Source organism: Ictidomys tridecemlineatus, chromosome 6 (genome assembly GCF_052094955.1).
Source record: "Ictidomys tridecemlineatus isolate mIctTri1 chromosome 6, mIctTri1.hap1, whole genome shotgun sequence".
Taxonomy (NCBI): Eukaryota; Metazoa; Chordata; class Mammalia; order Rodentia; family Sciuridae; genus Ictidomys; species Ictidomys tridecemlineatus.
In genome coordinates this window covers 167624673-167639408 of record NC_135482.1, presented here as the reverse complement: position 1 = coordinate 167639408, position 14736 = coordinate 167624673, and the positions used below count along the sequence as shown (strand labels likewise).

At 32.5% G+C, this 14736-nt stretch overlaps 1 long non-coding RNA gene across 1 annotated transcript in view; it reads right to left on the bottom strand.

Annotated features, from left to right (window-relative positions):
- Positions 1–5751: 5751 nt before the first annotated feature.
- LOC110597311 (uncharacterized) overlaps positions 5752–14736 on the bottom strand; it is a 52123-nt gene continuing 43138 nt past the window's right edge. Inside the window, exon 3 of the long non-coding RNA XR_013423431.1 lies at positions 5752–5865. This is a non-coding gene — a long non-coding RNA (uncharacterized LOC110597311). The remainder of the gene's footprint in view (positions 5866–14736) is intronic.

Here is a 14736-nt window from a genome sequence, read left to right as displayed (position 1 = left end):
GTTTTTGACCTTAGATAAATCAACTTAACTCTCAGGATTTCAGTTTCCTCACTGTGAAATGAAAACACTGGTCTAGGTTCATATCTGTAATTTCTTTTTCCAAATATATGAATATGAATATGTATTTATACTTTGAATGATATACTAATGTGTATTCTTTAAAAGATGAACCTGTCATGTTCAAACAATATCAAGCCTCCCCAGGGTACATGACACTGTCTAAGATATCCATAAGATGGATATCGTGAACCTTCTGTTTAGCTTTATCATCTTTGCATTTCTTTTTTGCTAGTGCAGTGCATTTTTAAATTGAAAAGTTAAATCAATTTTGAACAAAAAATGAAGCTATTTTGTATGTTTGCTATTCTTTCTTGTTTCGTAACTTCTAATTTATGAAACCTTTGTCTTTTGTTAACTTTTTCATTTTATTCTAGTCTTACTGAAATATATTGTTTTTAATATTTTCAATGTCCTAAAATAAAAAAGGAACGATATAGAGATTAATTATGCACAGTTTGTATATATTAATATTATTTGTCTTCTAAAACTTACTGTGTTTTTTTTTAATACCTTTCTTTCATGTAGAATAATTTTCACGCCAGGGTTTACTTAACAGAAACAAATGGAAATAATGATTTAAATTCAGAAAATAATTAAAAATTATTTTTAAAATGAAAATATTATATTAAAAATAATTCTATAGCACTGCAAACATTTCTATATATGAACCAGCCATAAGGCCTGCGTTTTTTGTTTTTTGTGGTTTTTTTTTTTTTAGTGTGACACCCTTTATTTTTCAGTAAAAAATAAATTAAAAAGTCCTCTTTGGTAAACTCCTATTAAAGGTCAATAAATTTTCCCTGAGAGAAGAAGCATATTATTGAATATAATCATAAATATATTAGCACAATCCCTGAGTAGAAAGGTCAAAGAAATTCTACATTTCAGAAAGAGATAATATAGAAGAAGAAAGACCCAGGACATTTCGTTTACTCTGACATCATCTTGTTCTCTAGACAATGTTCTAGCTGAATTTTCACACCCCTTCCTGGATACCTAGATTCCTACATACAATCTCTTTAATATGCACCACATACAACTTTAGATATGTAATAATTCTGCTCCAAAACTTCTATTTGTGTCTCTTTTGTGTAAAAGATACAAAGGCTTCCACAGTGTAGATTACAAACTATCTTTTTAAGTCTAATACCTTTTCTAAAAATAATTCTATACCACTGCAAACATTTCTATATATGGTTTCTTCAACATACATGCATATATACCCATTTCTATCTTTACCTTTCAAAATACTTTCCTTGCCATGGAAATCTGGACTCCTTATTTCTAAATATACCTTACTAGCTCTTCCAGGTGACTAGTTCTTATTTCCCCAGTTTTTATGGATTGACTCATTCCTGAAATTCTGTATCACATAAAGTTTATATTCTGTTTGTCACAGAGATAGCTCTAAGTTTACTTTTTTAAATGTAGTTTTCTATTCTTAACGTATATATTTTATCCCCACAACTACATCCTAAATCCCTCATGAATAGGGACAATGTCATTCTCACACTGTGGTATTTCCAATCCATAGCACATACACTTACTCATAAATAGTTCTCAATAGAAGTCTGCAGATGATTGAGGTAACTATTTTATGCTTTTGATGTAAATACTATGTTGACACAAAGCCAAGTAGTATTGACTATTTGTGTATAATAGACAAATAGGAGTGAATCTTAAGCCATTCAGAAGCTCTGAGATTCAGGGGTCTCCAAATAAAAGCCATAATGTTTAAAATGCAGGTCAAAACTCTGAAATGAGCCCATATCTAGAGTTAACACAGGGATATAAAAAATGATGTATTAGATGATTCCGTTGCCATGTATATTAAAAATGTTATATACTCACGAGGTTTAAAGCAACTTCTAGATAACATTCTTGAAGATAAAGCCAACTGCCTTCCACTTAGCACAAAAGTTCAAAAGCTCTGATATATTATAGTTGTGATGGTTCTTAAATCACAAAAAATGATCCCAAAGTTCAGTATAAATGATACTTTCTTCTATTTTTTGTTTATCATGAAATGATTTTTATCTCAGCTGAGAAGAGGTATGAAGTCACTTCTCAATAACTAGCTCAAACATTTCTTACTCTGGAAATCCATCTCCAAACCATTTCAGAATTAGTCATTCCTTCCAATGTACTCCAAAAACACAAGCTGCCTTTATTTTAATACTTATTAAAATTTTATTTCATAATTTGTCCACATTTCTATAATTTACACTAGCCTAAAGATTTCTTAGGAATATTCTTCTTCTCTTGTTTTTTTATATTTGTTTGCTTTCTTAAGGCTAAGAAACTTGCACATTAAAAATGTTCCATAAATGTTTATTAAATGTATGTTTTAAGAGCATATGGAAGTTTGAAACTTCTACCACCTGATTCTGGGGATTTATTCCATCGGATGCATCTGTCAAGCTTAAAGCAAACAGAAGTTCATAGAGCCAATAAATGAAGTGAGCAGTTGCAACAGAGAGACTGAAACAACCTGCTTAAAAGGTTTTATCATACTTCCTTTGACTTTGTAATTCTCAAAGAGCACATTTGACATTCCTAATAAAGATTTACTGAATAAATGTTATATTCTGCTCTGACCATGTAGTTGCAGAAGCAAAGGATTAGCATCAGATATTGCCACTGAAAACATGTTAGAAAAGCAGGAAGCTATGCTATATACTATGTATTCTGGCTGTATTGAAATTCTGATGGTTTTGTTGCTTCCAAGTTGCTGCAGCTATAGGAACAAAACAACTCAGAAAAGTGTTTGAAGACTCACTCAACTCTGAATTCTTTTTTATATAACACCCTCACAAGTTATAAATAAGATTATGTGATTGCCACAAAGGTTATAAATTTATATGTGATATTACAATAAAATGACCTCAATACAAAGCATGTGAAATCCAATATTCAATGAAACTGTAGGTATTCAGGGTACCATCTCATTTGTCTTTGGGCTAAAGAATGTATGCAATAGTATTAGCAGATACATGTTAATGGGAACATCAACATCTATTTGCAGGTGGGCACTTTTTCAGACTTACCAATAGTATTTCTATAATATCAGTTTACTCACCAATAGTATAAATGGCATTCTACCAATCAGAATCATGAATAATTATAAAGCTTTTGGTACTAAACTGTACCAGATGGCTTAACTATAGAGATTAAAATGAATGGTATTATATTTCTCAGACATCTGGGTGCTTTTAACAACATATGGAGCTAGGACTAGCACTCCCAGTATTTTTTAATGGCAAAATCATTAACATTTGCAAAAGAAAATTTCTAATATGGTAGCATTTTATCCACATTCATTGTTAAGACTTTTTACAGTTTTCTTAATATCAATTTATGCAAAGTGTTTACATATATACTGAGTAGTTAATAATATGTATGTGATATGAATTTTTATAGGAAAAACTGTATGAATTGAAAAGAGAAAAGAAAGCAAAAGAGTAAAGTATAATTTAACCTTGTTAAAAATATAGAATCCTTATTAGCTGAATGTTTGAGAGACTGAGTCTCTCTCGAAAATCATGATAACTGACCATTTACTTCATATTGGATTTATTTTCATATTTCGCACTTAAGAGAGTGGTTTGAGATATTTACAGACTTGATACCACCTGCCTCTGTCACCCTCCAGTTCATTTATTTATTTATTTTCTCAAAGTCCCAGAAGTTACCTGATTAGGCAACAATTGAAGGGTCATATCTCTAATGTTCTTATAGGTTGTAACAAACCATTATAAATGAATTTTTTAATTAGACAAGATTCCTCCAAATAACTTTAATAAGAACTAAATAGGATTAGAAGTAATCTCTAAAGTTAAGTGTGACCATGAGAGTTCAGCTAAGATAATTTTGTAGCAATTGTCCAACCAATACATATTCTATGGCTAAATGACTGCATCAATACAATTTTAGCATTTCAATACATTTCAAACTGTGAAGACTTGAACACAAAGGTAGAAAAGAGAAAAGAAGTGGAAGGAAGGAACATAGAAAGAAGCCAGGAGGAAGAGAGGAAGTAAGAACAGAAAGGAAGAAGGGAAAGAGGAAAGGAGAAACTTAAAAGAGATGTGGAGAGGAAAAGAGAGGAAGAAAAGAAAGTTGCAAGAAGTGGAGCAGAGGAAGGTGGACATTTACTAAATCACATCCTTGTAGAGAAGGAGAAAGTTAAAAAGGGTTTTAAAGGAATCAGTGGGTATAAATTCTATTATTTAATAAGACATTAACAAATAGAGTTGATTCCCATATGTTGGCTAAGATAATAAATTTGTTTAATTCAGTTAGTAATACTAACAATTTATTTATACATTCTTTTGGGTTTTCAAAATACACAACTGGAAAACATTTAAAATGTATGTTGCTAACTTTCACTGGCTTTTGGAAATTCTCCTGTGGCATATTTTCAAATGCAGCTTCAATCTAATTCTCTCTTTCTTCTTCAGGGACTCTAATTGCTCATATTCTAGAGTTTTTTTTTTTGTGATGCCCTACATATTTCTTGTGCGCATCATAAATTACCATCTTGATACTTTTTTTACTGATTTGTCTTCCAGACACTATCTGATGTTTCTAACATTCCATTACATTGATCAATTGAAATATTTACTCTAGTTATATGTTTTCTACCATTTTATTTTTTTGTGATTTGGGGTCTACACTAAAATCCTCCACAATTTTCACTATGATTTTGTACCACTAATTGCATTTTTACTGTTCTGATTGACACCCTGAAATCTCAATCACTAAGCGGTCTCTCTTTTATCTTTTTTTTTTCTTTTCTAGTCCATGGTCCTATCACTCTTAGTTGTTTATTTTGTTTCAATCAAGTCTTTTCTTTGGATTAGATGCTGAACATTTTTTAAAATATTATATCAACTCTTGATAATATTACCTATTACCAAAGAACTTAACATGTTAGTTGATAAGCAGATAGAGAGGCTGTGAATCACCTTGATCTTTTCATAGCTGTTCTCTTTCATTTGACCTTTACTTACTGACTGCCTAACTATCTTTTGGCCATGGTGATCTTTTTAAGGATATATATCCTCTGTGGTCTAAAATCAAGTCTGAACCACACATCTGATGAAATCTCAGTTTAACATTTTAATGCTTTAATTTCAATCTGTGGCTAAAAATGACCATAACTATCATGGATTAATCTACTATCAAAGATCGAGTCATATGCATGATCACTTACATTCAGATCTATTGGTTTACATACGCTCATTTTCTTGTATGCTATTTTGCCTAACAGATGTATCTCTGCAAGGAGTGGAACCTAAATGTTTGCTTTCTCTTATCTATTCTTGTAATCATGCAAGCATACCCTTCTGTGAATCTGAATGCAGAATCATTATAAACAATGAAATCGAGAAGACATTTGTAGTACAATGATGTGGGGTTTAGGTGTGAAAAATTGATAAAGCAGAGTTCCTCAAAATAGAATGGAACAGAATGAGGCAAAGAATAAAACAAGAAGAGGGCTAGCCTTGCCATGGTATAGTAGAACTTCTTTCTCAGGAATAAAAATAAAGATAGAGGAGGAAGGATAAAATATAGCCAATGGAAAGTTGAGGAAGTGGTTTGAGAACAAAGCAAAGTGTGCACAGTAGGGACAGAGATAAATACATCTGATTGCATGATTACTGAAGTTTATTATGAGTTTACCTTGAGTCTGACAGCATGGAGTGAAGCTCATGAACATAGTGCTCAGGACTTGGGGTGATGCTGACTTCACACAAGAGAGCACAGCAGGAAAGGTAAGAGCAGACAATAGATGCACCATGCCTGTAACATGAAGGGAAGCAAAAATTATGGCATTTCTGTGACAGCTAAGCTAAGATCAATCATTGCCCACCAATAATAATTATGTTATGCTCCATTTAGAAAATATTTGGAATTTCCCAAATATACCAGCCAAACATAAACATAATAACACCAACCTAAGAAACAGAGAATTTAAGGGGTAATTAGTTACTAAAGAAGACACTGAAAAGCAGAAATCCTGAGGACCTTCTTTTAAAATTGTGATCAAAATGCTATTTAATCAACATGGAAGGTGATGGAAATGCAGAAAAGACAGATGAGATAATTTGGTCCAGAATCTATGAAGTCAGGTGGTTGATTTTTGGTTTTGGTTTTGGTTTTGCTTATTTCAATAAACAAAAGAAATAAATTTTTATTCTATAAGCAGCAATATAATGAAAAGAACGGGATTCATAATCCATCATATATAATGGCTTCTAGCTGGAAAAATGTAAAGAGTTTAAAATTTGTAAAACAGTATTAATAGTAACAGAATTTTAAGTAAAAATATTGAGCATTGCAGCTATAAGTTTTTGCGACTATGTGTTTAAATTAAAATTTAAAGTCCTATGTATTTCAGATACCAATGTTCATCCCAGAGACTTGATACAATGCATATTTTTCTTATTATAACTCTAGTTTCTATTGCTAATTTCCAGATGTATTATAAGTATGAATTATTCAACAATACATTATTCTACATTTAGCATGAAATACTTACTTTACTTTATAAAACACTGGATACACACTCATCTAAACTAAAATGGGCACAAAATTTAAATGTCACTTTCTTGTTATCTTGCCAATTGCATTGAACCAATAAATAGCTCTTTCAACTGTTGATTTTCAATTCATCCAGTTCTGACTTATATTTTCATTTTTTTTTCTGGCAGTAATTCCAAGACTGAACACTGGGAATGCTGAAAGCAACACTGTCACACACATTGAGACATAAAGGAAATGCATTTCATGCCTTGCATCCTAGCAAAACCAGCCAATGACACTTTGTTTCAAGTTAGGTAAGACTAGCTGACCATGCCCTGAAGTTGATTTCGCTTCCTGACTATACAGATCTGTATAAATGAATGTCTCTATTCATTTATTCCTATTCATGAATTAGCTACAGAGAAAACATATTGTATTGAGATCACAAATTTTTTGAAAGTCTAAAAAAGACAATATGAAATATTTTGTATTTTAGAGTTAAATGTAATATATGGAAAGCTTTATGTATAATTACCAAAAACTTACAAATAATGCAAATGTCCTTCAACTACTTAGTGAGTACACACAATGTGGTACATCTGTATAATGGAGTAGCATCCAGCCAAAAAAAAAGGAAAACATTAGTGATTCACACTGCAACATGCGTGAACTTAAGACATAATATGCTGAGTTAAGAAGCAACACCCAACAGGCTACATATTGCATTATTCCATTTATATTACATTTTGGGAAAGGAAAAACTATAGAGACAGAAAACACATCAATAGTTGCTAGGAGTTAGAGGTAGATTGAATATTTTACTATAAAGGAACATAAGCAAATGTTTCAGAAGAGAAACAATCCCTATATATCTGATAATGGTGTAGCTTTCCTAATTGTATAGTTTTGCCAAAAATAATAAATTATGCATAAATGAGAATGAGTTTATTTCATATGAATTATACCTCTATATAATCATGATTTAAAAATACATCTTTGGGGGCTGGGGTTGTAGCTCGGTGGTAGAGCACTTACCTAGCATGTGTGAGTCACTGGGTTAGATATTCAGCACCCCATAAAAAATAAATAAATACAATAAAGGTATTGTGTCCATCTACAACTAAAAATAAAACAACAACAACACATCTTTGTTTCAGTGTCATCATGCATTTCTTGGTATGATGCTGTAAACAGGGCCCAGCACCACTTCTGGTTTTTTAACAAAAAGGTGATACTTTAACTAATCATGAGAACAAATTGACAACAAATTGAGGGGTAATCTGCAAAATAATTTTCGGAAAAGCATGAAAGAATTGTTTCAGAATTGAGGAAAACAAGGAAAATTGACAACTAAATATAATTTTGAGTTCTGGACTGAATGCTGGAAAAGAAAAAATACATTAGTAGGACAATAGGCAAATACAAGTAAGGTCATAGTACAACTAATGCCATACCATAATTCATAGTAAATACATTCAATAAATGACAATTTCACTTGTGATTATGTAGTATTTTATCATTAGAGAGAGATGACTTCCCCCCTGAAAATGCTGACTTTCAGATATTTCAAATTTAGCTCATAACTACTCACACAGGTAGCTTCAAAATATTCCGAAGGTTGATTAAAGTAATCAAAGAATGGGTTAAAAAATCTAAGTGAGGGTTGGGGTTGTAGCTCAGTGGTAGAGTGCTTGCCTCACATGTGTGAGGCACTGGGTTCGATCCTCAGCACCTCATAAAAATAAATAAACAAAATAAAGGTATTGTGTCCATTTACAACTAAAAATATGTTTCAAAAAATCTAAGTAAACCAGAGAACATAGCAATAAAATGCATCCTAGTCAAATCGCTCAAACCAAAGAAGAAAATCTGACTTGTAACCTCGGGAAATACACACACACACACACACACACACACACACACACACACACACACACATTTTGTTTTCAAAGAAACAGCAATAACACTTACAGCTAATTAACAAAAATTATGAGACCCAAGGTACAAAAAAATAACATCTTTTAAAAAGCAGGCATCTAAACTTTCTTTTAAAATAAGATGCAAATACAAATGATTGCCTCTTTGAAGATATTCTACAAAATTGAGGGAAAAATAAAGATGTGCCTACACAGACAAAACTTGAGAGATTATGTTTGGTGCAGACCTTTGGAAATACTTTACAAAATTTTTTAAGCTGAATGAAAATGATCCCAGCTGGAAGCATGAAATTGCAAAGAAATAATAAATACACCTGAAAGATAGAAATATGACAGTTGAACATCTATTACCAACTAGAAATAACAATGCTTAAAAAGGTTTTATAATGCTTTTTGAGCACAGAAATGTTAACTATAACATAAAAGGCAGGCACAAATGAATGGATATTAACTAAAGTTTTTTTTTTTTGCATTGTTCAGTAAGTAGGGAAAATTATAGATTTCATCTAGACCAATAAGATATTTACCATAAGTGTAGTTAACTAAGATAAGAAAAAAAGAAAGTATGTAAATCCAAAGTAAGATACAAATTGGATTTAGTAAAATAAAATAGCAGGAATTATATGTAAGTGTATACTCTAAATTAAAAACAAATACAATCATGAATACCATTAGCAATTATAGTCAGCCATTATTATACTCACATTACGTATAAGATGATATATTAGTTGAATTAAAAGAAAGGAAAATGAATATTATTCAAAAATGAAATAAAAGAAAGCTGATGTGATTTTATAAATACCAGAATGAGTAGATATGGAAGCAAGAAAGAGTACTTGAATTTTTGGAAGAAAAATGACATAATTATAAATATCAATTCAATGGAAAGATATGGTAATAATAATAATAACAAATGTATGTCAACCTAATAACAATTTTCAATATATAAACCAAACTGTGAAGAAATAGATAAGTTCACAATTAAAAGAATTTTTTTAAGTATTTATTTTTTAGTTGGACACAATACCTTTATTTATTTTTATGTGGTGCTGAGGATCGAACCCAGGGCGCGCACGTGCTAGGCAAGTGCTCTACTGCTGAGCCACAACCCCGGCCCCTTAAAAGAAATTTTTAAACATGCATATCATAGTAATATGAAGAATATATTGTATACATATCTATATACTAATTAAGAAGTCTTTAATAGTTATTAACACTGTTAACTAGGCTATTAGTAACACTATTAAGTGACATACTTGACAACTGTAAAATGCTATGCTCAAAAACGGCAAGTACATATTTTAATTTTCCTTGGAGCATATATTAAAATAGATCATAATCTAATCTGTCAAGCAAGACTGAATGAATTTCAAACAATTGAAATATTTGACCACAGTGGAATTTATCTAAAAAGTCTAGAACAAAAATATAACTACAAAATCTCTAAATATTTGTATCCAACACCCTTACAAATATGGTCTGGGCCAAAGAACTAATCCCCAGGGAGAAAAGGAAACATTTTTAACTGAATGATAATTGACTGCATCTTAAGCAGACTCAAAGAGAAATGGATAAATTATAAAAAAGGCTGAAAAACAATAAGCCTCCGTTTTAAGAATCAAGAAATAATAATAGCAAATTTGATTCAAATAAGTTAAAAACACTAAAAAAAGAATACTACAATAACTAATAAGATGAAAAAATACATACCATAAAGAAAATCAATAAATAACATAACCCAATAGGATATGTTGGTAATAAACATAAATTATACCTTCACAGAGGATATCTAAATTTCTTAGATGTAAACATGAGTACTTCTCAACTCCTTTAATCAAGAGCGGTGAAATTTAATTCAAACATAATATAATTACAACCACTAAACTAAATAAAATGAAAGATGCAGACAATAGCAAATAATCTTGAGTATGTGGAGTACTAGAATTCTCACATATAGCCTGTTGGAGTGGAAATTAGTTTTGGAACACTGATGTTTGCCTAACATTGAATATAAAAATGTCTCATGATCCAGAAAATTCCATTTCAAAGTATCAGGCAAAAATTCAGAAATGCATTCTCCTACAAAGACATAGAGAAATATTCATTATTGCACTATTCATCATAGGAAAAACTGGAGACTACCCACATCCATTAATAGTGGTATGTATGTGTAAGTAAATTAGGGCATGGTCTCCCAGTGGAATATCATAGAGCAAATAGAATAAATGAACTCTGGTTACATAGAACAACATAGATTAACTGCATGGCCATAACATTGAACAAAAAGTACTCAATACAATGTAATGTTTGTTATATGATAATATTTATATACAATGCAAAGACAGCAAAACTAAAGACTACATATTTACATGTTCCTACATTGAAGGTAAACATTTAAAAAAAGAGAAATATCACAAAGTCCAAGATTTGTCAAGGTGCTCAAATAAAGTAGTACTATGTTAAATACCAACATTAGTGATCATTTCATATCATTCCAATTGCTTTTTTAAAGTGAAGCTATTTTTTACTCTTCCATGCATATGGAATATTACATAATTAAAAAGAATGTTAATGAAGTGAGGAGTCTCCTATAAAATAGTCAAATGGTACATATTTTCAAAATAAAATGTACAGGTTAGTGACATTTGAAAGATCATTTTTAAATACTTCTAAAGTTACCCCAGTCTGAACCAGAAGATAGAAGTTAGTCTCTATTCCAAATCTCAGTGGTTATAAAAGGTCCTCTTGCTATTGAACTTGGGTTTGACAAGAAGGAGATAATGATTTTCTGTATTAAACATAATTTATCAGACTTGTCATAGCTGGACAGTTAGATGGGAATTAGAAAGCTTCATATTGCAAACTGGAAAAAGTTAGTATTCTCTAGAGTAAGAGTTTGAAGGATGGTATGGCAAGAGATAAGGTTCTGTCAGTATGTAAGGGTCTGATTATGTGGAGCAAGAACCTCTTCAATTCAGGAATTAATGTTTTATCTAACGTAGCCTATAAAGTCATGAATCCTTTTAAACAGAAAACTAGATGTGCATTTTAGGTAAATTAATCTGGTTGCAATGTGGAAGCCTAAATATGAAATGTTAAATAGCAACAGATTTTTTCATTCTAAAACAGGCTGCAAAAACTAGAGTGATGATTTCTTTTTTTGTTTTTCATATCTTTTTGTAGTTTAACTTTCAAAAATTCACTAGTGCCAACAGAATAATATCCAAAGGAAGATCCTTATCCTCACATACGAAGTTCTACAATTCTCTCTGCCAGGCTCATTTGTTGATATGGTTTCTCACACCAGAATCTAAGGACCTGGAGTTGCCTTTCCTTGTCAAAAAAAAAAAAATCCCATTTTCATTTCCATTGGCCACCTCTACATCTGCCTTTCCCTCCATTAGGCATTGACTTTTTCTTTAAGTCAATAATTTCTACTCCTCTGGTTCCATAGAACTTCATTTAGGCATCTATTGTGCATGTAGCTATCCTATCTTATAATTAGTTGCTGATGTATCCGTCTCTCTCATAAAATTATAAGTTTTTAGGTACAATTATTTACTGCAATATGTGTCTTTGCCGCACTCTCTGATATAACATGCACAGCTATTTTTCAATAATTCTTTAATAAATAAAACTTCAAAATATTTGCTTTGGAGATTAGGATTTTCAAGGAAATTTTTTGAGAATTAATTAAAATGTATGATGTATGTATGGGTATGTGTATATACACCACCCAGGACCTGCTAGGCATTATTCTAGACCACATGCTCAACAGGTCATTATTACTCCAAGAAGGCAAAATTTGTTCTGGGATAGCAAGGGCAAAAATAAACCATAAATATTATATGATTTGTATACTGCTGCAGGGTGATAACACATCTGTGGTATTAAAGTTTCACAGAGTAGAAATGATTGAGAAAACATCTTAAAAGACTCTCCAGGGTGTACATAATTCTTAAAAGAAGTCAAGACACACTGTTGTAAACACAAAATAGAGAGCAGACAGATAAGCACGTACTCTAATGGAATTTGTGTTCTAGAGGAAAAAGACAGCCAAAGCATGGAGACTCAATCAATATGATATAGTGAAAATTTCCTGAATAGAACAGGCTAAATAAAACTGGGTTTTATGATAGATTAACAGAGAAGCTACGTTAACTTCAAAGGTTATAGTTTGCCTATCTACTGATATAAGCTGCAAAATGAGACCTAAATAGTAAGAGCAAGCCAGACATTCAATATTGAAGGAAAAGAGAAGGCACAGCAGAAGAGTTAGTGCAAAAGCCTGATGTAAACATTTCCATGTCATGTCTGAGGCACAGACAACATGGCTATGTGGCTATAGTTTGTAGCCAATAGTGACAGGGGAGGTGAGGTCAATAGAAAGGGTCTCTAATGTGGAGAAACAGCAGCATGTTTTAAGGGGCCCAATACTATTAGAGAAGTAATATTAGGAGGCCAGAAAGAGAATCGCTGAACTGATGTCCATGGATGGAAGAGGGGATTAGATCCCAGTGCGAGCTATACATACTACTATATATAGTAGGCAGGAAGGCATAGAGCACATGATCAAATACTAATTGGTGGGTGCTTTCTTCTGATTTTTTAAATTTTCTGAGTGAAACAGAAATCAATATTATCAGTTAAGAGTGAGAACGGAAGAAAGGCCCTGCTAGAGTCTGAATCATGTACCCCCAAAAGATATGCTGAAATCCTTACCTCCATGTGGGACCTTAATAACGTCATTAGGTCATGAGGGTGGAGGCTAAAGGAATGCAACTAGTTTAAATTAGTTATAAAGACATAAAAGAGACTTTTTTTTTCCCTCTCTCTCTTCCACTATGTGAGGAAACAACAACAACAACAAAAAGAGTTTGCAAAACAGGAAATCAATCCTCACCAGACCCTTGATCTTTCTGGCTCCTTTATCTTAGACTTCAGAAGTCTTCAGAAGGTTAAGACAAGGTGGAGGAGATAGGAGGACTGGTTGTAAATAATTCCCCAATCATTGAGCTGGAGAATATGGAACAATTGCCTGGGTCTTAAAGAAATCATTAGCAGTGTGTGCTGATGGATTTTTAACTAAGAATTGGTCATTGTGGTTAGGCAGTTTTCTCTAGTCACATTTATTTCCATGGATATGAGTGCAAAATAATAAAACATTTGCCTTTAACTAGAGTTGTGGTTCTGTCAAGAAAGTATGATGAAGAGCGAGGACAAGGGTGTGGATGTAATGGGATGATGATTGTGGGATTTGGATTGGACAAGGAAGCCAAAGAAGATATTCAAGAGATGAGAGACAGTGTAAGGTAATAAGATCAATGGCCAGTTTGGGGTTAAAGATGCTTAAAGATGGACTTAAAGATGGTAGCTCCCCAAAGCCTATATAAGAGAAAAAAGAAGTTGAAGACTGGGGAGCATCATGTCAGGAAAATAAATAAATAAAAAGAGGAGACATCCAGTTTGAGGTCTACATGTAAGGAACTGAAAGTCTCCACTCATTATTATACTAGGTGAAAAACTGAACAAACAGGAAAAGCTGACAACTCTTTTTAGAACCATCAAAGCAGTAAGGTCACAGAGCAAACGGCTGCCCATGAAATTAAAGAGACAAATGGGCAGATACAGAGAATCACAACTTACCTACCAGGAGAAACCGTTAGAGAGCAGCTGTTGGGACAGCTGTTGAACCATAGTTGACAAGTTTCTGGGAGCTCAATGCACAAAAAAACTGAGTGATTAATCTCCAGGAACCCCATCAAAGTGGGGCAATCACACTAATTTTTACCTCTAGGCACTCTGACAGCTCCCCAAAGCGAATATAAGAGAAAAATATTTTCATTGCATCTAATGGGGGGTGGGGTATGAGGGGAATGAATCATTTTGAAATATGCCAAAGCACTGGCCTATTAAATAAAGCTTACCCCTAGGACAGTTTATTTTATTGGAGGGTGACATACTGGGGTTATATCAGAGCCTAACCTATCTGGTTAAACTAACTTACTCAATTCCAAAATGTCCTAGTCTTCCACAGAGGGGAAAGCAAAACTGTAACCTTAGCCCTCTCCAGTCATCCTGCTCCATCAAAGTGGGATGGGGTACTGAAAACCATGGGTGAATTTCAAAGCCCAAGGGCACTGGCTCACCAAGAGCTTATAGAATGCCTCCCCTTACCCACCACCTTACCACTGCATCACTAAAGGCCTAT